The sequence below is a fragment of the Thermobia domestica genome, chromosome 13 (genome assembly GCF_964235325.1).
Source record: "Thermobia domestica chromosome 13, izTheDome1.hap1.1, whole genome shotgun sequence".
NCBI lineage: Eukaryota > Metazoa > Arthropoda > Insecta > Zygentoma > Lepismatidae > Thermobia > Thermobia domestica.
In genome coordinates this window covers 1,057,702-1,082,792 of record NC_137466.1, presented here as the reverse complement: position 1 = coordinate 1,082,792, position 25,091 = coordinate 1,057,702, and the positions used below count along the sequence as shown (strand labels likewise).

The 25,091-nt window shown below is 33.0% G+C and overlaps 1 long non-coding RNA gene across 1 annotated transcript; it reads left to right on the top strand.

Moving 5' to 3' along the window:
- The first annotated feature begins 562 nt into the window (after positions 1-562).
- Positions 563-16,092, top strand: LOC145669102 (uncharacterized). Its single transcript, XR_014128133.1, has 3 exons — positions 563-819; positions 12,438-12,574; positions 15,197-16,092. It is a non-coding gene; the product is annotated as an uncharacterized LOC145669102 (long non-coding RNA).
- The last annotated feature ends 8,999 nt before the right edge of the window (positions 16,093-25,091 follow it).

Here is a 25,091-nt window from a genome sequence, read left to right as displayed (position 1 = left end):
TTTTTTTTTTTTGTGGCTCCACCCAGGGTTTTCTAATCCTTTAACTGCGAGGCATGGTTGGAGCTGTGGGGGCCATTCTCCCCCCAACCTTTTGACAATTTCACCATCTTTATTTCTGACTTCATGACCATCTTTATTCCTGAAATGAAAGTCCGAGACCGACCAAAAATCCCTCCCCCCCAGCAGACAATTCGCAACTCCGCTTATGCTGCTAGGTAATTTTCTTTCAAAATATGTAAACAAACGCTTTGCATTCATTTATACGATATATACGCCATTGAGTCTAGCAACGACTGCACTAGTTTAGTTGAATTAAAGCTTTGGTGCGTGAAGTATTGAGTTCTATCCACGCATTCTTGCGCTCTGCGTATTTTAAGTTACGGTATCGTATCTCAACTTCGTTGTTTTTTCTTTTAAATCTCCTGAATTAGTAATTATGAGGATCTAGCATAATTTGACCGAATCTAGCATAATTTCGATCAGGTTTTGGAATAATTCCGAGCTGTGAGATTGGCAACGCTGATTTAAACCAGCGAGTTTTAAACAAAAGAAGTACGGGTGGACCATTCGTTTGAGGTTTGAAACGTATGTGAAGCAAAGAAGGACTTTGACTCTTTTCCTGACTTGTGTCACTTTTTCCCGATTTGTCCTGTATATTATTCTATTTTGTTTTTCAATCATAAATCCTGTGTTTGAGGTACACATTTGACCATTTAGCACTAGTAGCACATATGTCTAGTAAGCTGGTGGACCTATCTATTTGACTGATAATAGGGCTATGAAGAGAAGCAGAAGCAAAGAAGCTAACATTTCAAACAAGTAAGTGTATATTTATTTATATAACTTTGACAAATTTCTTCCATTTTCAGGTTAGGGTAGAGCTTTTTTGCGGTCAAGTTTAGAGTTACCCCTCCGCTTTTTATAAAAATCAGGAAAATTTACAGGAGAAATGAGGTAAGAAATGATAATTTGAAGTTTTTATTTGATGTTTAGGAATGTAAGTTCGGCATGAGAGTTATGTTTAATACGAGAAAAGATATGTGGAAGTTAGTACTATTTGCCGGATGCGGAAGCATTCGCGGAAGGTTTCAGCAGCATGGTAGTTGTAAAATATGGCGAATATGGCGAACAGATGTTACGGATGCTCAAAAATAATGAAGAAAACCTTTTAAATTTTTGTGAAGCCCACGGAGTACTAAAGTTAAGTGAAATGTGACAATTTTTAATACTTTAAACACCGTTTTTTGTATGTTGCGAAGTCCAAGGGCACCTTCAGACTGGAGGGGCAACTCTAAATTTAAGCCCTTTGTATTTCTGTTAACGGAGCCCGCAATGGATATAGTATACATGAAGCTGCATCAGTTCCCGAAGGAGCAGGACGCTCATACTTTTAGGGATTACTCATTGAGTATGTACAAACTTACAAAGGGGGTAACAAAGCCACTTTTATTTACTTATCGACTAATACGAAAATAAAAATGATCGGACCTGTACTTTATATCTGCATGTGTAATGCCCTTGTAATTTATCTATGTGTGTGTTTTGGGGGGAGGGGATTTAACTCATATCACATGTCTTGTGCACATGGATACTTCTTACTATTGCACTACCTAGAAAATTTATGGTATTTCATGTAGAAGTGGTAATAGAAAACAGAAGAAACGCAGATCAGCGGGTTCTCATGTATACTATTACCGCGGGCGTTGTAAATTAACCCGTGCATAAAACACAAACCAGTTTGTGCTAGGTAGCCACTGAAAAGCGCGAGTGCTATCTAACTGAGTCAGGGCAGGAGTGCAGCACGAAAGCCCGAGTGATACCGGTGCGCCCGTAGGGAGCAGGCGCGTCTGCGACGGGGGTTACGCGCATAAACGATGATAGTGGAATAGCACACTAACAGGTATTTATTCCGAAGTTGGTCGTCGCCTACTTTTTGGCTAAAAGTGTAATAATTGGTTTCTTTGTTTACCAAAGTTTTACATTTAATTCACATAATAATGCCGAGTGAGCGTTAGCAAGTGGAGACGGGCTAGTGCCCCCAGGGCACGTTGTTTTCTGTTTTTATTACAGCTAAATGGGAAGACGGGCCTGTGTTCTAGAAGATTGCTGCTTTCTTGGTTATGTCACTAACCGTTACAGTAAACAATATAACTTTCTCCGCGTTTCTTTATATTAGTATATAATATTAGTATATTGAAAAAAAAACGGTTTTTTGGTTTAAACCAGGTTTGTTTGGTTTAAATAATTTGTTCTATAAATTCATATCATATATGAAAAGAAATAAGTTTGTTTCATCTTGGTGTTATTCTGCAACAACCGGGTTATGCTGGAAGGGGTCACATAAGCTTAAAGCGGAATAAAAACCGCTTCTCGAGTTACTTCCGAGAGAAATTGTCCTCCATTTGAACTCGGAACCAGGACTAATTGGCCACAAATGCGATACGCCTGCCGACTCACTCACGAAGGAATCCTGATAAAAATACGTTGAACTGATCTTTACATGCTTCTTGATATAATTGTCAAGAGTACTTTCAGAAGAGCAAAAAGATAAACAGTTGCACAAGTGAAATTATTATACAGAATTACATATAAAGATACGAATTATTTGTGTCCACTTTGGCTCAGATTCATTTATACATAAATAGATACCAAAAATACTTCTCATTTCACTAAATGCCTGTCGTGGGGTTCGTATGACCCCCCCCCCACACACACACACACAAAGTACGGCATTTCGAAGTATTTTATCAATAGTAAACATTGAAACGAAACAATATTTAGAATTTTCCTTTGATTGCAGTTACATAACAATAATAACAACTACAAAAAAATCACAAACATTTATAAACTTAAAAAAAAAGTTGCTTTTGTAGTATAATCTTTTTGAATAATGAATGGGGAATTTAGGTCTGAATATAACACGAATAAAATATGGGAGTGAAACGTGATAACCCATAGATTTGTGTTCATCAAGATTTTATAAACACTTACACTTTTACGAACATTTTTCGTTTTTTTGGTTTAAACCAGTTGTTTTTTTTTTTTTTGAAAAAAACAGCTGGTTTAAACCACCTTTGTTTAAACCAGCCAACCCTGGTATATATATAGGGTGTAAAAAAATTTAAAGCATCAAACCTACAGAGGTGATTTGTCACATCAGAGCAAAGAAATAATTCATACGGACCTGTGGTCAAAAGTCCATACTTTCGATGCTATAGACTGTCGAAGACATAAGAAAATAAACTTTAAAAATCTATAGTTTCAGTGTGGGACCGAGCGCAGTCAAGGAAGACATCACTTAAGAACTAGTATGTGCCCTATTCAAATGCCCATGTTTCAGAATTCTGCGGTGCTTGCGTATCAATGGACAGTTTATGAGCACTTCAACTTTTCTGAGTATTCCTCAACTGGCTCTATAAAAATTCATGTGTAAGTGCAGCAAGATTCTGAAATATGGATATTTGGATAGGGCACGTACTAGCTCTTAAGTAATGTGTTGACTCGACTGGGATCGGTCTCACAGTAGTGGAACTATAGACGTTTGACCACGGGTCCATATGAACTTTTTTTTTCTTTTCGTGTGCAGAGTAAGAATTAAATTATAACTTAGCTGCTGGTAGTCGAATTTCGGTTAAAACTACGCTAGAAGTCGTGTAGCCGAATAGTAATCGAGCAGTACTCAGTGATACTACACTTTGCCTTTTCCTGGATTACTATAGTACGGAAGGTATAACGTCGTTGCTTTCCCGTGAAAAGTTGTAGTGACGTTTATGGGGAGTTGCCAGCTTAATTACTCGTAGCTCGCTGAATGCAGTGAATGGTGGCTGGTGATTTGCTATCCTCTTACCACACCCCCAGTGACGAGCAGGTCCAAGTGCGGGAAGCCAACGACGCTATACCTTCTGACCTTTAGTTACCAAGAAAATTGTCAAAAGGTGTTAACCAACTTACTTGGTTACATTAAGCAAAAGGAATAACAGTTTTGCGGTAAAAATAGCCGTCTCGTCTTTGTAATTGCTCTTTGCACTTAATTATTGCCGGTACTTGGGCTGTTATAGACAATTAGTTATTTTAACCCCTCTTCCTTGGTTGCAGGACTCAGTTATTCAGGATAAATTAACACGTCTCAGTTGATCTTTCTTTTCGAGTATCGAAATTCTTATATAATATTAAATTAGCTGCAGTATGGGATATTTCGAAGTAAATTTTTCTGGTCACAGTATGAAACATCCTCAGATATGCTAGTTGCCATTGTCGTGTATTCGATACACTGACAGGGTTTGCCCAAATGGGCCCAGCCCGAAAAAGCCCACCGGGTTTTTTCGGGTTGGACCCACCTGAAAAAACCCATCTTAAAACCCGCCTGGGTTTTTGACTTTTTTGTTAGTGTATTATTGGTACAACTAAGGTGATCACGTTGAAAGTTATTTTTATCAGATTTTAAACTTTCTTTGGCCGAATTATATGCTTGCATGTTAAGATAGACAACAATATTTAACTGCACTGAATAAATAAATAAATAAATAAAAAAACTTCATCTTAGCTTGAGATAATTGTAGAACAAATTAATGTGTGGATTATGCTTATAGCCTATTTGAAGTAAAGTAAGCGATTGTATATTTTAGAAAATACTTTCCGTGAATAGTGTGTTTCCTGACTCGGCGCCGCCGAGGGACGTTATCCCTCATATGTTGACGGGTTTAATGTCATAGGTGCCGGTACTAACAGTAAATATGTAAATACATTAGTAAAACTATTAGTATTATTTCTTACCTTTGATGGTAACAAAAGTATTCAGTAAAATTTGGTTTTCCAACAACAACAGTTAAGTTCAGTCATTTGTTGCTAGCCTTCAAATAAGCATTCTGTAGAATTAACACTAGCAATAACGTAAAAATTCTTGTCAAAATTAAGAAGCTTAATGCTCGGAGCTCCGAAGACTACGTAACTCTTACTATTTCAAGTGTTGCATTCAAACTTCAGTATTAATGGAAGTTTCGATGTACAGTAAAGCAAGATGCATTTTCAGGGAAAACCCGTCGTGAAAATAGTGTTCGGGAAATTCCCACAATTGAACCCACAAAGCATCGAAAGTGAATACTTCAACAATAAAACTATATATTCTACGCTGGAGGATATTTCATTTCATTTATGACATTTTGAAACATTTACTTTAATAAAATATGAATTATAGGCCTATCTTTGTTAATTGCTTTAAATTAATTTTCAGGAAAGAACCGTCTTGCAACAAGTGCTCGGGAAATTCCCGTAATTGAATGCACAAAGCATCGAAAGTGAACTTCAACAATAAGACCATTTATTTTACGTTGAAAAATATTTAACACATTTTGATGAATTATGTCTTTGTTTTAAATTAATATAGCTATTTGGTATTCATATTTGGCGAACGTCACTGAGGCTCTTAGGATGACTCGATCTACATTTGTTCGTTTGTCTGCCTTTACCACACAGTGTTCAACTTTCGGTCTTTTAAATTTTCAGAATACAAACCAGAGACACTCTAAATTTTCTGTTTAGATTTTGGCAGCATACCAACGTAAAATTATAAAATATCGCGCTTTAAAAAAAATAGCTGATATCCACTGACGAAAAACCCGGGGGATGATGGAGACATATCCCCTACAATCTTGGAACTGTCCCCCTTAATAATCCGATTGGAAATGTGTGTTTTAGGAAAAAATGTGATGGTTTGTGTCCAAGTGTCACAAAGGAAAGTGAGATGAAATTGATACCTCCCAGAATAAGCCTCAAATCTGACCGCCTCCCAATGTTGAAGACAGCTGTGCTCCCCTACCCATGTTGTCCCGGAGTCCCACACAAGGGACATAAAATATGACTATATTATTATTGCTTTACAACTTTAAAATCAGACTGGCAACATTGAAAACTGTTTACAGAGAATGATCATATTTGTATCATCCCTTGTAAACAGTTTTCAATGTTGCTAGTCGGATTTTAAAGTTATAAAGCAATAATATAATAGTCATATATTATGTCCCCTGTGGAGGACGCCGGGACCGACATGGGTAATCCTCCTCAGCATAGTTTTTTGCCTTCATAAATATTTTGTACATCGCATATATATATATATATATATATATATATATATATATATATATATATATATATATATATATATATACCGTCTTACCCGTCCCCCCAATGCCGAAGACAAATTTGCGCCGCTGATATCCACACTAGAAAGCGCAATTTTAGGTCTTCAAAGTTGAAATTTTCAAAGTAGAAGCACGAGAGTAAATTAGCTGTATATATTTTGGCGGCATAAAATTTCAAAATGGCGGCCATTCTTCAAAATAGTGGGTATCCATGCTACAAGGTGCAATTTTCGGACTTTTTAAGTTAGTATTTTGAGGGTAGAAGCACAAGACATTCTAAATTTGCTGTATAGATTTTTTTCGGCGATCCAATATAAAATTTCAAAATGGTGGCAATTTTTTTCAAAACAGCAGTGAATAGAAAGTTGTTGCAAGTTGTGACAATGACACTCATGAAATGTAAATCATATTTTAACATTTTTACCCCAAAGAGATTGAAATATTTCGAAAAACTCCAATTAAACCCGAAAAAACCCAATAAAACCCGAAAAAAACCACTTGGGCCCAGGTGGGTTGTTTTTTTTTCAAAAATACCCGGCTTTTTCAAACCCTGTGCACTGACCAATTAAAGTAGTGTCTACTAATTACGACTCTCGATTAATTTAATCGTGTGGTTGCCGTAATCATAAATATATTCATCTTTATTAAAAATTAGTGTCTGTATAGATGTATATGTAGTATATAAGCGAATTTTAAAGGGAAATGTAGACATAGTAACTCCCACAGGATTTCTTTAAAAGGGGGGAGTGGGCAAAAGTACCGACATACAAGCAAAGTCGCAGATACAAATACCTAGAACCACATAATATTTAATGTAAAAAAACATTTATTGCAACTCACTGCTAAGTTCACTAACTGTTGTGTGTGAATAAAAAATTTAGCATATTTTAATACTAATTAGGAAAATCCATTGTTAAAGCAAGTGCTCCCTGCAGCGGGCGGCTATGGTTACAGAATATAGTTTTAGTGTTATTGATACTTCGTAAGTGAAATCCTCATTTAGTTGGGCGAGGAATCTAGAATACGATAGTGCTATGATAAAGAAAAGACTAAGTTTTTCTATTTTAGGTATGTTTTGTATTTGTAACCTGTTCTTCTTTCCGAAAGTATATTCTCCTTTAGAACAACTTAACTCTGTGCTTCAGAAGTGCAGAAGTACAACTCTTATGTAAATCAGGCGCAAATATATATATGTATTGAAAATTGAAAGTAAAGATTACCATGAAAAAAAGCAATGATAGAACGACAGTGCGAAAAATACGAACCAACCAGTGCTAGATAGCCATTGAAAAGCACGAATATTATTAACAGAGTGAGCACAAGGGCGTAGCAGGATGAGCTTGGTTTGCTTCCGTATGGAGCGGGCATGTCAGCGACGGTGGATATGCACGTAACCGAGGGTAGTGTAAAAATGTTATATCCCATACAACTATGCCTTACATCTAATATAGCTTCACTTCACTCCTGTGGTTCTGCATCATCACTTTACATAATGCCTTGAGTTCATAATAGCTTCCTTACGGAGTACTATGCATTACGTATTACGTATTTCTACCTATGAGATATAATAGATATAAGGTTCCGATATATAGTTACATGTAGATTGCTATTGCAAAATGAATCAACATATAAATAACATAAATAATGGTTTGAACCTTCCATTTCAACTCAGCCAAAAAAAAAAGTACCATCACCATCTCAGATATTGTTGAAACTTTTTTTTTATAGCAACTAGACATGTTTTTTAAATGGCCCGTATTTTTTGTTGTCGGAAAAGATTTTCCCGCCAAGTAATGGGCCATCAAAACGGAAAGTACAATTTACGAATTTTAGAGGATGTGGAAAATGGTAAACTTCGTAGCCTCACCATTCAGCTATGGAGACAGATAGTTATAATTCTTGTTGTGGTTTGGACACTCATGACAAAAATTATTGTCGCATGTCTATAAATATGTTGTTGTAGGAATATAATTTGATAACGAATTCGTCCTGTATTTCTTATAATGTTAGTATGTGTATAATCGGGAAAGACAGATGTATGTGCCAAATTTCATGTCAAAAGAGCAGTAAATAAGAAATATAAAACTTTCTTGTCCATTTAGCAACATTTTGTTTTACTCATTCTAATTTTCGTGTTTGTAATTCTTTTCTTCTGAAATTTACTACGAATATACATTTCCCGATTATACATGTAGTATCAGTATCAATCCCAGACAGCAATTTAAACTTGCTGCAAGTTGCCACAAACTTGCTGTCGCAAGGTCAATTAGCTAGCCGCAAGCTATACTATGGAAGCCAATTAGCTTGCTGCAAGCTTGTGGCAAGCTAGTTAGTTACATCTGGGCAAGGCTTCGGGCAGGCTTGTCTTCACAAGTTAAACACAAGTCAAATTATCTCAAACGCAAGCGAATTATAAGCGTATTCTCATCAATGGCAAGCTTTAATAAGCTTATTGCAACCGAAACACACGCCAAACAAGTTATATGGAAGCTTGCAGTAAGCGAATTTAGATAAAACAGTATGAAATCAGCATAATTAAACTGTGAGACTAAATCGATGCTACAATATATTGTCCTCTCAAATTCCCAATCATTGAAGCAAATGCAAACCGTGAAAACACCCAAGTCTCCGATCCGCTTCTGCAAAACATCAAAATAAGTATAATTGTTACGTTTTAGTGGTGACAAGCAACGCGCCGTTGCTTCTTACAAATATCTAATATGTTGCTACATTAGCCGCGAGTACTTGAAATTTCTACCTTTTTATATAAAAACGCAGAAAAATGTTTATACTTTAAACACAGTGTTCAGATAAAGTTTATACTGTAAGTTAAACTTGAAGCTTATGTTAAAATATCTCCAAGAGTTCTGTATTCTTTTGCGAAATAAGTAGGCTCAAACCTGCTGCCATCTATGTTTACATTTATGCTTTATACATAAATACTACAATTCGTTATGCCTCATGGTTACCGAAATATGAGCAAATAAAGAGCGACAATATAGGTACGTGGGACTAGAGTACTAGAGTACTAGACGGCACAATTAAAAAAAAATAATTAAGTTTGTCCTTTATTCAAGCTGAATGCTAACAAGACGCCAACAACGCGTACACTACCTTGTCGCCGAAAGTTAACAGGTCGGCGTCACGTGGTTTTTGAGAACAACTGAAAATCGAACGTGCGCTAGCTTTTTACTTCAATCTAAAGAAAAGCGTCTCGCAAGTAAAGCGTGGGTTGCCCGCACTGCAGCTTGCACTAAGCAGAAATAAGCTTTTGTGTATAAGCCAAAGCGAAATAAAGTCAAATAAAAGCGGCAGGCAAGCTTGCGGCAAGCAAATATGCTGTCTAGGATAGTACCCTGCAAGATCATTATCAAATTATATTCTTACAAGAAGACAGTTATAGGTATGCGACAATCATTTTGGACATGAGTGTACATAGAGATATAAATAAAATATATTTTATTATAGTTGGGTATGCGCATGCGTATCTTTTGGTACATAAATTAACAAATGAACGTAAGTTTATTTAAAAAATCGAAGTTTGCGTCGAGCACTTCCGGTTCGAATTTTAAATTTTTTTTACGGTTGGTAAGACCTAGTTACCCGCTTGTCGAAAAAAACAAATTATTGCTTGTGTGTGAAACCGTTTTGTCGCAAAAAATTCGAGAAACCTTCAAATTTTCAAAAATCACCTTTCTCGAAATCACCATAATTTAAAATCCTGAAATGTTGTGAAATTGTTCAACTTTACATGAATAATAAACACACCAAATAGCATTGTCGACCAATGCTTCATGAATGAACTACAGCCTCTTGAAGTTAGCGAAGTTTCATTAACTTCAATATCACCGTTGGCAACACTGAAAACAATGAAAGTGCAACAATTTGATGATGTTTGTGGTTCACATTCATTAAATAAAGAATAAAAGTTTTTCCTGGCTCCTTTTTATTATTTTGATCAAAAAGGCTCTCTGAAATAATAAGATTAGCCTCCCCCTACTCCGTTTTCTTAAACCGATGTAACCTGAGGTGAAAATTACGATTACGAAACAAATTTTAAACTTACTTAAAATGGTTTTCGGAAACAGTTTCACTGATTTTTTCCACACTGAAGTAATTATTTGCTTGCTTAGTGTCTTCTTCGCTAATAGCATGTGATCATGGCAGATGCTCCAATAGGTGTTGGTGCACTCACAACTCGTAGCACGTTGTCGATAGTCACAAAACACTTATATTCTCTTCTCTTATTCTCTTCTGGAAACCTGTACCCTGTTGAAGGTCCATGTGGAAACAAAGACAAAAAAACGAAATGAAATCTTGGGAGTTTTATGTCCCACGTTTATGCCTGTTAGGCTAAAGGAGACAGTGATTATGAGAAATGAGTGAAATGGTGGAATGAAGAAGGTAGGAGGAAACGGGAGAACCCCGAAAAACCCACCAGCACGGTGTTTGTCCACCACAAAGTCCACACGGCGCGAGCTGGGATCGAACCAAGGACCCCAAGCACCCGAGGTGAACGCTCTACCACTGAGCCACCGCGCCTCCTGGAAACACAAACACTGCAATTTCATGTAATATTTGATTTATTGATAATATTTCTGCTACCCATCACTGGTTGTCATATATGTATGTAACAAAAGTTCATTTTTGCAGATTTCTTAAATCTACACTTTGAATTGCAGAAGCTCGATTTTGGGGAAAACATGAAGTTAGTCCATGGTGACCCGTTACTCCCATAAAAGCCAAAGATGACTTCGGTAAATACCAGTTACCGGTCGCACACTTTCCCACTTTTTTTTTTAATTGTCGAATTCGGTTTTTGGCAACAAGACGAGAGTAATACCCGGAGTAGGAACTTGCATTATACTCACGAATTTTTCTGCAGGTTTAATACTGTGAATCTGTTTTTCGTTTTCCCGTTTTGCCACATTCTTATTCCCCCTCTCCCCAATACGTCGCAGAGACTCTTACCACGGCCGGTTTCACTGAAAGCCATTGCTTTATCGTACCTGTCTGCATCTTGGACATCTGAAAGCAATTTTTAAAGTGGAATGCAGCACCATCAGAAATCACTGAAACGGTTTATTAAATTGTAGACACTTATTTTCACGTATTCGAACCATTTCTATAACGTATATTTTCGCTTTTCTTCGAGTATTTTTAGAATCTTATTCATGGCTATGAGTACGAGCCGAATCGTGTGTTTTGTCATCGCTTATTACAGCAAAACTGTCAGTTGTTTCATGATAATATATCACTCCCGTAAAGAAGGAGATTTGCTCGTTTCTCCAGTGATCACTCTGAACTTCCCTTTGCAGTATAACAGTCCAATTTAAGAGAAGTCCACATGCAGTAAAATAGAATTTGTATCTTGAAATTTTACACGATGCTTTGCGGTAGCATTTTTTTTTTTTACACTTTCGTTGTTTTCATTGTTGCCAACTGTGACTTCAAAGTTAACGAAAGTTCGCTAACCTAAAAAGGCTGTAGTTCATTCATGAAGCATTGGTCGAGAATGCTATTTGGTGTGTTTATTATCCATGTACAGTTGAACCATCTGACAAAATTTAGGAATTTTAAATTATGATGTTCTCGAGAAAATGACGATTTTTGAAAATTTGAAAATTTTGACGATTTCTCGAATTTTTTGCGATAAAACGGCTGCACACAGAAGCGATACTTTTTTCTTTTTTTTGGGGGGAAAGCGGGTAACTAGGTCTTACCAACCGTGAAAACGGAATTTAAAATTTTGAACCGGAAGTGCTCAAAAAAGCATAAACTTCGACTTTTCACATAAACTTACGTTCATTTGTTAATTTATGTTCAAAAAAGGTACGCATGCGCAAACCAAACTATAGTAAAATATAGTTTATTCATATCCCTATGTGTATACCACAACAAGAATTATAACTCTACATGTCTCCATTGCTGAATTGTGAGGCTCCGAATTTGATCATTTTCCACGTTTTCTACAATTCATGAATTGTACTCCCCGTCCATGATGGCCCATTACTTGGTGGGAATTTTTTTTTTCGACAAAAAAAATACGGGTCCCTTAAAAACATGTCTAGTTCCTATTAAAAAAAAGTTTGAACAATATCTGAGATGGTGATGGTACAATTTTATTTTTTATTTATTTATTTATTTTTGCCTCAATTGAAATGGAAGGCACCAGATATCTATTTTAAGTTAAAAACAATGTACGTTTCTCATTAATTTTAGTTACTATAAAGATGTGACTTAAAATTCGTAAAATACTGTACATATTTTAATTTTTTGCATTTTGTTTTTCTATAATAGATTATTAAAACACATGGTACAAAACAAGAAATGTTTATTAAGTACTGACCTGTTCCGAGAGATCAGAAAAAATGAATACAAGCTGGTTTTGAAATGAAAATGGTGTTCTTTATGCTATGTATTGGGTAGTTCAGGAAGTGAGTATTTATTGAATGTTTTATTGTTATTATTATTATTATTATTCGATATGCCCATTAAACCATATAGTTGAGACTCTATTATATTGATAGAAAGTTGAGACACTATAATATTAATAAATTTTCATAGAAATAGGCACTAATTATACATTTAAATAGGAAGAATGGGTCAAAACGAATTTACTGTAGGCAGCCAATGACACCCCAAAATTGACAAACTTTTGTTCTTTATAATATATCGAACGTAAAGGAACGACATTGGTTGATTTGGCGCTTTATTGATGCATTTCAAAGGAAAAAAGAGAAGCAGGACACAAGGCAATGCTTCGAGAAGACGATCCGCCCAAGAAAAGAAGAAAATTCCCGACGAGAGCTCACGTCGTGGTTCGGATTCCACGTTAATCAGTAGGTTCACGTTTTGTATAGCCTCGCCGTTCACGGGACGTTAAACTCAAAATCAACTGAACTGAAAGAAGAAAATATATTCAAGCTGATGAAAGAATTCGCCGTACAGAATTTTGAAACTGTTGACATTGCAGAATAATGCTGGATTTGGCCCATAATTCCGTCATGGAATGTTAATGTCATGGTAATTGTAACATAAGACAAAGTAAATTATTCAATAGGTATATTAGATTTCACTGTTGTTTCCTTTCCAATTATCTGTGTTGCAAATACGTAGTAATAAGCAGTAATGCAGTGTATTGAATTGCTATGAAGTTATGAATATCCTTTACGTTAGAGATATTGTAAAGATAACTTCACAGAAGTTTACTTTGGGGTGTTGTAGGATGCCTACAGCAAATTTTATTTTAGCCCAATATAGATTCATGCTGAAAAAAATTTCTGCAGGTCATTGTCTCCGATTTTCCTGAAATTAGGATATATCATTCTAAAAACAAAATAATTAGACCCATTTTTTTCTGCATTATACAAAAAAATATTAGAAATAAATTAAGCATTTGTTGCAACTGAGACTTTTAGTGACTGTTTGCCATGGCATTTTAAAGAAAATGTGGGTCAAATTTAACCTTTCCGAACTTCTTAATTTTAGGTTGTGCAGTTATTTTTTGAGCTTTAGTGATATGAATGCCTATTTTTAAGGCTTTTAGTACGTAATCATCCGGTTTCTATTTTTGAAGTACATTATAACCCATTTAAGTAGATTAACCTATTTAGATATACGGCTTTGCGTCCAAACTTCTCGCGCCCAAACGTCCTGCTCCGGTATCACAGGGTGGTATAGGAGCAGAGGGCTGGTGTTATTTATCACTAGCCTTTAAGATATATATATATAAGTGAGCATAGTGAGAAGGACCACATATACTTCTACCTTATTAATTTATACAGTATGACGCTAAATTCGGTGTACAAAAGCAGAGGGGTGATTCCTGAGGGTTAAAAAGAGTTCCAATAAACATAGGGCGAAATCCCCATCGTTTATGTGTTATAGGCTGCTGAAATCATGAAAACTTTAAAGGTTTATAGCTCCAAAACTATGGGACCTACCTTGGTGCGGTCAAGACTTCACTTAGAAACTAGTATGTTCCCTATCCAAAAATGCGTGTTTCAGAATCCTGAGGTGCATCCACAACAGTTGTTATATAGGGAGTTTGACTACGGGCCTATGATATAAAGTACTCTCCAACTACATCCATAAAAATTGTTGCGTGAGTACCTTAGGATTCTAAAACATGTATTTTTTTGAATAGAGCACATATTAGTTCCTAAGTGAAGTCTTGACCCGACTTTGGTAGGTCCCATAGTTTTAGAGCTATGGACCTTTAGAATTGATTTTTTGATGTTTTCGGCAGCCTATAACACGTGAACGATGGGCTTTTCGCCCTAAGTTTATTGGAACATTTTGTTTGTTTTACTCTCAGAAAACACTCCTCTGCTTTTGTACGACGAATTTAGCGCCATACTGTAGGTATCGTTAAAAAAATGTAAATATTAAGCTAGGCTTAATCTGCACTTTTTTAAAAAAGTTTATATCTCTATTACTTTATGGCAGGCATGCATATAGCGGAGTTGGGATTTGGGCGCCAGAGTCCTGTGGGCAAGCTCTGTGTCGGTTTTCTACATTATTTATTTACAAATACTGAACAAAAATTCAGAATAAATTAAATCTTTTAAAAGCTTTTTTCTTTTTAACTCTTTTTAAAGCGAGCTTATCTTCTTTATTTTTTAAGTCGAAGCAGGAAATATAAACCACCGAACGATTTCTGTGTATGAACTCTGTCAAACTCGTAACCCAGCTGAGTTACTTTCGTTCCTTCGCTCAGTAATACTCATGCATCTACATTTTCCATTTTCATCCTAAGTTAAATTTATTGTGTTCTGTAATATCATTATTTTAAGTTTGGATCATAGTTTCAATTCTATATCTACACTATAACTTTATTCAGCGTACCAAACTTGAGTGATAGTTATTAAGATATTTAGTATATAACTTCCAAAAGTATAGGAAACAATGTTTTAGTATTTTGGATAGCCTGAGGTAAGATAAAAAAACTGCATAAAACGCTTCGTTTGACTTACCCTTGATTCTGTGATATTTCGTTTTTAAATTTTGCCACACATGCTACAAATAGTAATTTTACAACAATTGCTTTATTTTAGGAGTCCACTGTGTTTGGAGGCTATGAACCGAGATGATTTCAAGGTACGCCGCACACAGGTACTACATAGGCGGTACCAAATTTGACCGTAAGTAAGGATGAATCCCAGAAAAAGGAAGAAAGTGTTGTGACTCACCTAGCATTTCAAAGTGTCTTCCTATGTAATGAACTATCACCAGCCTCCCATCATTAGCGCGCGGCTTGCTCAATTTGCAGATTCGACGAAAAACGTTTTATATATAGAGTTTGGCATAGAGACATTTAGTATAGGAAGGCCAAAATTCATAGCGTCAACATAACACCAATTTAAAAATATAGACTGAAGATCTAATTAATTCTTATTGACTGTGATTTTTTTATTGGCGTAGCTCGCTTCGTGTGATGTGTATGGTACTTATTTAAGCTAATTTGCGTGCATATTATGCTTAGTTTTAATTTATGGCAGTTAAATCACACTTCAGATCTAAAATAATATATAATATACCTATTTCGTATCGTTTAATATATTCTTAGATGAAGGTGACACAGAGCTTTTCAAGAAATAGTTTAACTTATTTTGTGTGTGTTGAGAGAAGGGGGGACGTAAGTAAACGCATGATTCTGCTGCTTGGTTTTCGGTGATTGGTACAGTCATCTTCTGAACTACAATACTAGGGTGTGGGGAAGAGTTTGTAAGGTGCAACTCTGTTCGAACTTTTCTTACAAAGTGTTTTTTTTTAATGTTAAATAAAACTTGTTAAAATTGATACGCTGATGAGGTGTATATACATTTCAAACTATTATAATGTACGGTATGCAATTAGTAGACTTAAATTAATATAGATTTTTTGTTTATGTATTCACATTAAATATATTGTGTACTACAAATGTATACTTAATGTAAAATTTAATAAATTATTACTGTAATTATTCTCAATAAATCTACAGGATTTTATTTTATGTATTGTCTTTTAAAGGTTCATTCCTTTATTTGGCTTTCGGTTTATGTAATTATAAGTAATGTAGGATGGTGGAATTTAGATCATTTTAAGGATAATTTCTCTATTATATACGATAACTCAAAGAAATTATCGATTGTATATCGCATTAAATATTTACATGATATAAAATAAGTTATTTTCCCCATTTATCATGTATAAACCTTACCACCAGTGGGGTTCTGTAGTATAGACACTGGTTGCCCAAGTACTTCACAAGTTGCGGTATAGTCAATGCGGTCTGGTTGCTTGAGCACTGACTTCAGGAGTGGTAGAATGAATGACTATTCGGAAACAGTGAGTAGCCTAGTGGTTAATGCATCGACACGGTAAGTTGAAGTTACAGGTTCAAATCTTAGTCCAGTCTTGCATTTTCTTTCCTTTTGTAATTATGTACTTTAGCTTAGTAGACCTGATTTCTTTATACTCGATTTATTTCATCATGACTTTCAACACAAGGACGACATGAACCACTCAGATGTTGATAACTGGAATGTCTTCCTTGTGCTCTATTTATTCTACGCACTACAATAGCTGTTTTAGTGTTGTGTAAAACATACAACGAAGAGCACAATTAAGACACCTCGAGTGTTGACATCTGAGTGGTCCACGTCGTCCTTGTGTTAAGAGTCGTGGTGCAATAAAATGGTTTCATGGTGATATGATCACGTTTTATAGTGATTCTTTATAAGAAAAACTCATATACACGTGTTTATAAGTTTCGTATATTTTTAATACTTCTGTAAGAAACTACTATAGCATTTTTTTTAGTTCCATTAAGAATACTTTTCACAAAATGCATGTGATTTGTTCCGGTTGTTATTGTTCCTCCATATTATTTTTCAATGAATATTGGCATAGATATAGAGTGTGTGTCCGAGATAATTTAGTTTTCTCCACTTGTACTGCACAGTGCCCCCTGTGGTGTCGCCTTGTAATATTAAGGGATCCCGGGTACATGACAAAATATTTAGAAAATATTTTCTGTACATGATAGAAAATATTCAGAGAATATAAGGTAGACAAATCAAAAACATTTTCAAATTACTTTTCTTGGTGTTTTGTAGCAGTAGCAAATGTTAAGAAAATATTAAACTAGTTTCAGACGAATTTGTGCCAACAAAGAAAATATTTACGATTTATTTTTCAAATAGCAATTGATATGTTTTTGATTTGTTATTGTATGTAGTTTCAGAACGTACTTAAAGTATTTTCTAACATTTTCTGGTTTTCGCAGAGAAATATTTTAAATTCTTTCTGAATATTTTTCCGTCATTACCACCATAACACCGACAGTTTGAAATACATTTCTTTCTTCAACCTATAAGTTAGAACACTAGAATTTATTTCAACAAATTTATGTGATGATAGAAGTTTCCGTGTGTTCTAAACCGGTTCCAACATACACAAACTTCTACCACCCCATCAATTTGTAAAAAAGAAATCCAGATGTTTTAACTTACAAGAGTTGGAAAACTGTTCAGTATGCATTTCCTTCAGTATTGAAGAAAGAAATGTATTTCAAACTGTAGGTGTTATCGTGGTAATGACGAAAAAATATTCAGAAATAATTTAAAATATTCTATGTGAAAACCAGAATTCGTTAGAAAGCATTTTAAGTACGTTCTGAAACTACTACTGTTACAAAACACCAAGGAAAATAATTTGAAAATGTTTTTGATATGTCTACCTTATATTCTCTGAATATTTTGTCTTGCACAGAAAATATTCTCTGAATATTGTCTGTCATGCACAGAAAATGTTCAGTAAATATTTTCTGTGATGTACAGAAAATATTCACTAAATATTTTTTGTCATCTATAGAAAATATTGTTTGGTATGAGTGGAAAATATTTTAAAATTATTTTACAGAACACTAATTTTTGTTAAAAATGGATTAGAAATCTTCAGAAAACATTTCAACTAAGTACCCAATACATTGTAAAAATATTTAGAAAACATTTCTTTATTTTAGACAAATGATTTTCAGTGTTATTGGCAAATGATTTTAAAATATTCCATGCGAAACATTTTAAAAACCATTCCATTAACATTGTATAAAACGTTTCAAATACATTTTCAGTAATGTGTGGAAATGGTACAGAAAACATTTTTTGGAAAACTTTTCTAACGGCGTATAAAATGTTTCTACAACGTTTTTGAGTATATTGCGAAAATATTTTCAGTATTATTTGGAACATGTTTTTAACAACATATGGAATATATTTCCTTAAGGGAAGTAGAATACATTTTCTGAACGAAAATGATGGTACGTTTTAGAAACGTTTTGAAAATGTTTCATTGCTGTGTGGGTAGTGTGGTTTTGTTTTTAGGTAAGAAAGACATCTTATAACAATAATATCATATTATAAAAACTCACTTCAGAATTATTATAGTAACATTGAGTTAGTTTTAAAAAAATGGCAACAAAAGAGGTTAAACCAAATACTATCAATTCACCAACTGATACTCTATTTAATAATAATTTGAAAAAAATCATTTTAAAATGTGATACTGTTTTAAATGAGGATAGTGGATGTTTTTTAAATAATAAAAGAAAGGACTGTGTAGATATATTAAAACATGAACAAACTAATACATCTTTTAAAGTAAATTTTTCTTTGGCTACAACTTTCGTAAAACCAGTAGATTTAGAAACATGTAGATTCTTTGTAAATAGTGGTAACAAAATTATTTTACCGAGTACAGATGTGAATTCTATAATTGAAAAACTATTTAATAAAATTTTAGTTCAACAAGAAAATAGAGCAATTAAGAAATCAGGGTGGTCTTTATGTTCTGAACCAAACCATCACTTAGAAATTAAAATCAGTAAATATGATCGTCTGTTAGCTTCATCATATATAAAATTGCCTCAATGGATTTTATCTAAAAAGAATTGTATTCTAAACATTCAAAATAACGATAATAGATGCTTTAGGTATAGTATTCTAGCTGCTTTATATCTCGCAAAAGATTATCCATATCGTGTGAATAATCACATACAATATATTAATATTTTATTACCGTTATTTGAAAAAAGCGAATATAAAATTCCCCGTTGCAGTAGAACACATAAGCAAATTTGAACATATGTATAATTCTGTATTTACTAAGGAACAAATTTCTATTAATATATATGGCATTAATTATGATAATGAAACAATTTTTCCGTTACGTATAAGCGAAAATACAGGTGTATTTAAACATATAGATTTACTTTATTGTGAAGAAAATTGCAATAGTCATTATTGTCTTATAAAAAATCTCAATGCCTTTAATAAAAAGTCATAAAGAGAAAACTTGTGTAAAATTGCCTCAATGGATTTTATCTAAAAAGAATTGTGTTATAAATATTGAAAATAACGATAATAGATATTTTATGTATAGCATTCTAGCTGCTTTATATCCCGCAAAAGATAATCCACGTCGTGTGAATAATTACATACAATATATTAATACTTTATTACCGTTATTTGAAAAAACGAATATAAAATTCCCCGTCGAAGTAGCACACATAAGCAAATTTGAAGATATGTATAATTCTGTATTTACTAAGGAACAAATTTCTATTAATATATATGGCATTAATTATGAAAATGAAAATTTTTCCGTTACGTATAAGCGAAAATACATCTGTATTTAAACGTATAGATTTATTGTATTGTGAAGAAAATTGCAATAGTCATTATTGTCTTATAAAAAATCTCAATGCGTTTTTGAAAAGTCATAAAGAGAAAACATGAAAAATTGCCTCAATGGATTTTATCCACAAAATGTGTTTTAAATATTCAAAATAACGATAATAGATGTTTTATGTATAGTATTCTAGCTGCGTTGAATCCCGCAAAAGATAATCCACATCGTGTGAATAATTACATACAATATATTAATACTTTATTACCGTTATTTGAAAAAAACGAATATAAAATTCCCCGTCGAAGTAGCACACATAAGCAAATTTGAACATATGTATAATTCTGTATTTACTAAGGAACAAATTAATATTAATATATATGGCATTAATTATGATAATGAAACATTTTTTCCGTTACGTATAAGCGAAAACACAGGTGTATTTAAACATATAGATTTATTATATTTAAACTCTCATTATTGTTTAATTACAAATTTAAATGGTTTAGTTAGACATCAGTTAGGTAGTCATCAAACATTTGTTTGTAGACGATGTTTAGTATCTTTTTATAACAAATCAAAATTAGATGAAGATGACAAATTATGTAAAGAACACACTCCAACCAAAATTAACATGCCGAAACAAGGAGAAGTTTTAAAATTTCGAAATTTGAAATTGTTATTACAGAATGATGTGATATTAGTTGCAGATTTTGAAAGTTTATTAAAACCTCTAAATAAACAAAGTGGATCTCATACAATACAAATTCAGCAACATATACCATGCAGTTTTGGTTATATTGTATGTTGGAGTAACAAATATATGAAATCAGATTTAGTTATTTATCGAGGAGAAAATGTATCGATGAAGTTTATGTCTGCTATGGAGAATGAATTAAGAAAAATCATAAACATATTAGATCAACAAAAAACATTAATATCATTAAATAGTTGTCAGTTACAGAAGTATAATCTATCCACTGAATGCTCTGTTTGCGATAGTAAATATACGAGTAACAATAGAAAAGTTAAACATCATAACCATTTAACTGGTCAATATATTGCCACCGTGTGCAACAATTGCAATTTACAAATTAAACGTCAAAGTAATTTTATCCCTGTATTTTTCCATAATTTGTCTGGGTATGATGCACATTTATTTGTGAAAGAATTAGGTTGCACCCCTGGCAATATTTCTGTAATTGCTGAAAGCACTGAGAAATACATCACATTCTCTAAGCACTTTAATTTTAATAATAGACCTATCGAGTTACATTTTGTAGACTTATTTAAATTTCTGCCGTACAGTCTCGAAAATTTAGTGTCAAAATTACAACCTGAGCAATTTGTCTATACAAAGCAATATTTTTCTGATGATAAGTTTCCTTTAATTCTTCGTAAGGGAATTTATTATTATGATAACATAACAAATTTAGATACATTTAATGAAGTTGAATTTCCGGAAAGAGAGGCATTTAATAGCAAATTGAATAAAACACAAATTTCCGAGACTGATTATCAATATGTAAAACTGATTTGGCGTGTGTTTAAATGTGAAAATTTAGGGCACTACCATGATCTATATTTAAAATGTGATGTATTTCTCACAGCAGATGTGTTGAAGAATTTTCGAAAGACATGTTTAAATGCTTTTTGCATTGATCCGATTAATTGTTTTACTGCACCTGGGTTGGCATGGCAAGCCATGTTATATAAAACAAGAATTGAACTTCAACTTTTATCAGATATCAATATGTATATGTTTGTAGAAAAATCGATTCGCGGAGGTATTACTCAAGCTGTGTTAAGGTATGCCAAAGCTAATAATCCCTACGTACATGATTTTGATGCGGAAAAAGAAAAATCTTATTTACTCTATATTGACATGAACAATCTGTACGGACTATCAATGATTGACTATTTACCATATGGTGGTTTTCGGTGGGAGGATAAAATTGACAATTGGCAAGACAAAAATAAGATTATCAATTGGCCCACGGATAGTGAATGGGTTTTTTTTTCTAGAAGTGGACTTAGAGTATCCAAATTATTTACACGAATACCATTCTGATTTTCCGTGTGCTCCCACTAATGAAGTTCCACCAAATGGTAAATACTCAAAATTACTATTGACACTTAAATCGAAATCGAATTATATCTTGCATTATAGAGTATTACAATTTTATCTAAAACAAGGTTTAATATTGGTAAAAGTACATAAAATATTATGGACTCGTTAATTTAAATGGCTTGCATCTTATATACAAGAAAATACTCAACGCCGTGCAAATGCTACAATTAAATTTTAAAAAGATTTATATAAGTTATTAAATAATTCTGTATACGGAAAGACAATAGAGAATGTACGAAAACGAATTGATATACAATTAATTAACAATGAAAAAAGTGTAAACAATTAGTAGCGCAAGATCAGTTTCAAAATTGGGTAAAATTAGGAGATAATCTTGCATTATTCCATATGTTAAAAAAATCTGTAACTTTAAATAAACCGATCTATGTAGGAGCTACAGTTTCAGAACTATCAAAATTAGCAATGTATGAATTCCATTATAATATAATGAAACCTCGATATGGAGATAAGATTAGCATTACTTACATGGATACTGACTCTTTCATTTACTACATTAAAACCGATGATATTTATAAAGATATAAAAGACATGAACGAATATTTTGATACTTCTAATTATGCAGAAAATCATGCTTTATATAACACAAAAAATAAACACGTTTTGGGTAAAATGAAAGATGAGTTAAGTGGAGTTCCCATCATTGAATATGTTGGTTTACGAGCAAAAAATTATGCAATAAAAACTGATGAAAATAAAGAATTGAAAAAATGTAAAGGGATCAAGAAAAATGTAGTTAAAGAACAAATTAGGTTTGACGATTATAAATCATGTCTATTTCAAAAAGAAACGATTCATAAAACACAATTTGAAATTAAAAGCTAATATCACAATTTAACAACAAATCAGGTAACAAAATGAGCGCTAGATCCGTATGATTACAAGAGAAAAATTTTAAATTGTAATATACATACTGTTCCTTGGGGGTATCATAATAAAGATTTAACATGTAAGATTTGTATATTGTAAATATGATTAAAAAAATTTTGGATATATTAGTATTAAAAAATATGTCACAATCAGTTCGAGAACAAATAGTTGCAGAATTACATAAAAGTGCAAGACGAAACTATCCTCGAATACCCGTTATAACGAAAGGTATTCATGATTTATGGCAAGCTGATTTAGTTGAAATGAATAGTGAAAAATTGAAAAGTCTAGCAAAAATTAATCGACATTACAAATATTTATTAACTGTGATAGATCATTCTCTAAATATGCTTCGGCTATTCCTGTGAAAAATAAAACTGGGAAAGAAATTACACAAGCATTTATAACAGTACTGAGAAAAGCAAACAAAAGCCCCAAATTTTTACAAACTGACAGGAGTCGAGAATTTTATAATTCAGAGTTTCAGAAGGCGATGGAGCAAAATAACAAACATTATTCCACGTACAGTGATGTGAAAGCAAGTATTATTGAAAGATTTAATAGATCATTACGTAATTTAATGTGGAGACAATTTACATTGCAGGGAAATTATAAGTGGATTGGCATTCTGCCGGAATTACTACATAAATATAATAATACTATTCACTCCACTATTAAAATGAAACCTATCGACGCTATTAAAAAAATGAAAAACATCTATTGCAAAAAGTTTTCTGTGATAAAAAGAAAAAGTAAATTTAAGATAGGTGAATATGTAAGAATTAGTAAACTTAAACGTCCTGGTTTTGATAGAGGCTTTACACGCAATTAGAATACAGAAATTTTTCGAATTGCTAAAGTTTTCTTCACTAATCCTCCAACATATCACTTAGTAGACTCAAATAATAAACCTATTGAAGGAAGATTTTACGGACACGAATTACAATTAACGAAATTTCCAAAAACATATTTAATTGAAAAAGTTTTGCGAAAGAAAAATAATAAGGCCTATGTGAAATGGTTAGGTCTGCCAAAAGGTGAAAATTCTTGGATCGATTTAAAACATACTATATTGTAAAAAAAAACAAAAGTCAAGAATTTATAGGTGAAGCATGTCGTCACAAGTATTTTAAATTCTAGCAACACTGAAAATTTTCGTTCTTCAACAAACGCTGTGTTTTTATGTAAAGGAGAAAAGAAAGAAATATATCTGTAATAGAGATGGAATGGAAAATTCCTTTTACATGTATGGTAGCAGGTCCTACAGGCTGTGGAAAATCATATTTTGTTAAAACATTTCTTGACCATTATAGTAAGTTATTTAAAAATATTTTATGGTGTTATGGTGAATGGCAACCATTGTATGATACTCTTTCAAGCTGTACGTTTAAAGAAGGTTTACCGCAAAATAATGAATTTCAAGCACACGAAGGTCCACATCTTGTCATTATTGATGATTTAATGCGTGAGTGTGACCATAAGATTGTAGATATTTTTACTAAGGGTAGCCATCATAGAAATATAAGTGTAATATTTATAACACAGAATATTTTTCATCAACAGAATGGAATGCGGGATATTTCGTTAAATTGTCATTATATTGTTTGTTTTAAAAATCCTAGAGACCAAGCTCAAATTAATTATCTAGCACGACAATTCTATCCAGGTAATACAAAATTTATTCAAGAAGCATATCAAGATGCAACTCGAATTGCACATGGTTATTTACTTTTTCATTTAAAACAAAATACTCCTGATGAGCAGCGAGTTCGAACAAATATCTTTCCAACAGATTCTTTTAATTATGTTTATGTGCCTGTAAAAAAATAATTGCAATATGGTTTATATTCTAACAACTATTTGTGCTTTAATAGCCGCAAAAAAATGATTAGTAAGGAAAATGCACATTTGTTAAAACTTTTAGCAGTCAAAACCGAAAGCACGTAAGGCAATTTTACAAAATGCAGATCCTGATTTAATTCGCTCTATTTGTGAATGTTCCTATAACGTATTACAGGGAAATGTTCCATTAAATAAAACAGAGATAAATAAGCTAAAAAATATAAAAAGGAACTGAGATATTTGGTGAAAAAAGGTCTATCATTAAAACAAAAGAAAAAACGAATAATTATACAAAAGGTGGTTTTCTTACTGCATTGCTTGTACCTATTTTAGGAGGTATACTATCTAGTTTAATTAAATAATTATGCAAAACGCACAAAAACTTATTTTAATCTCACCAGAAAAATTACATCATTATCAAA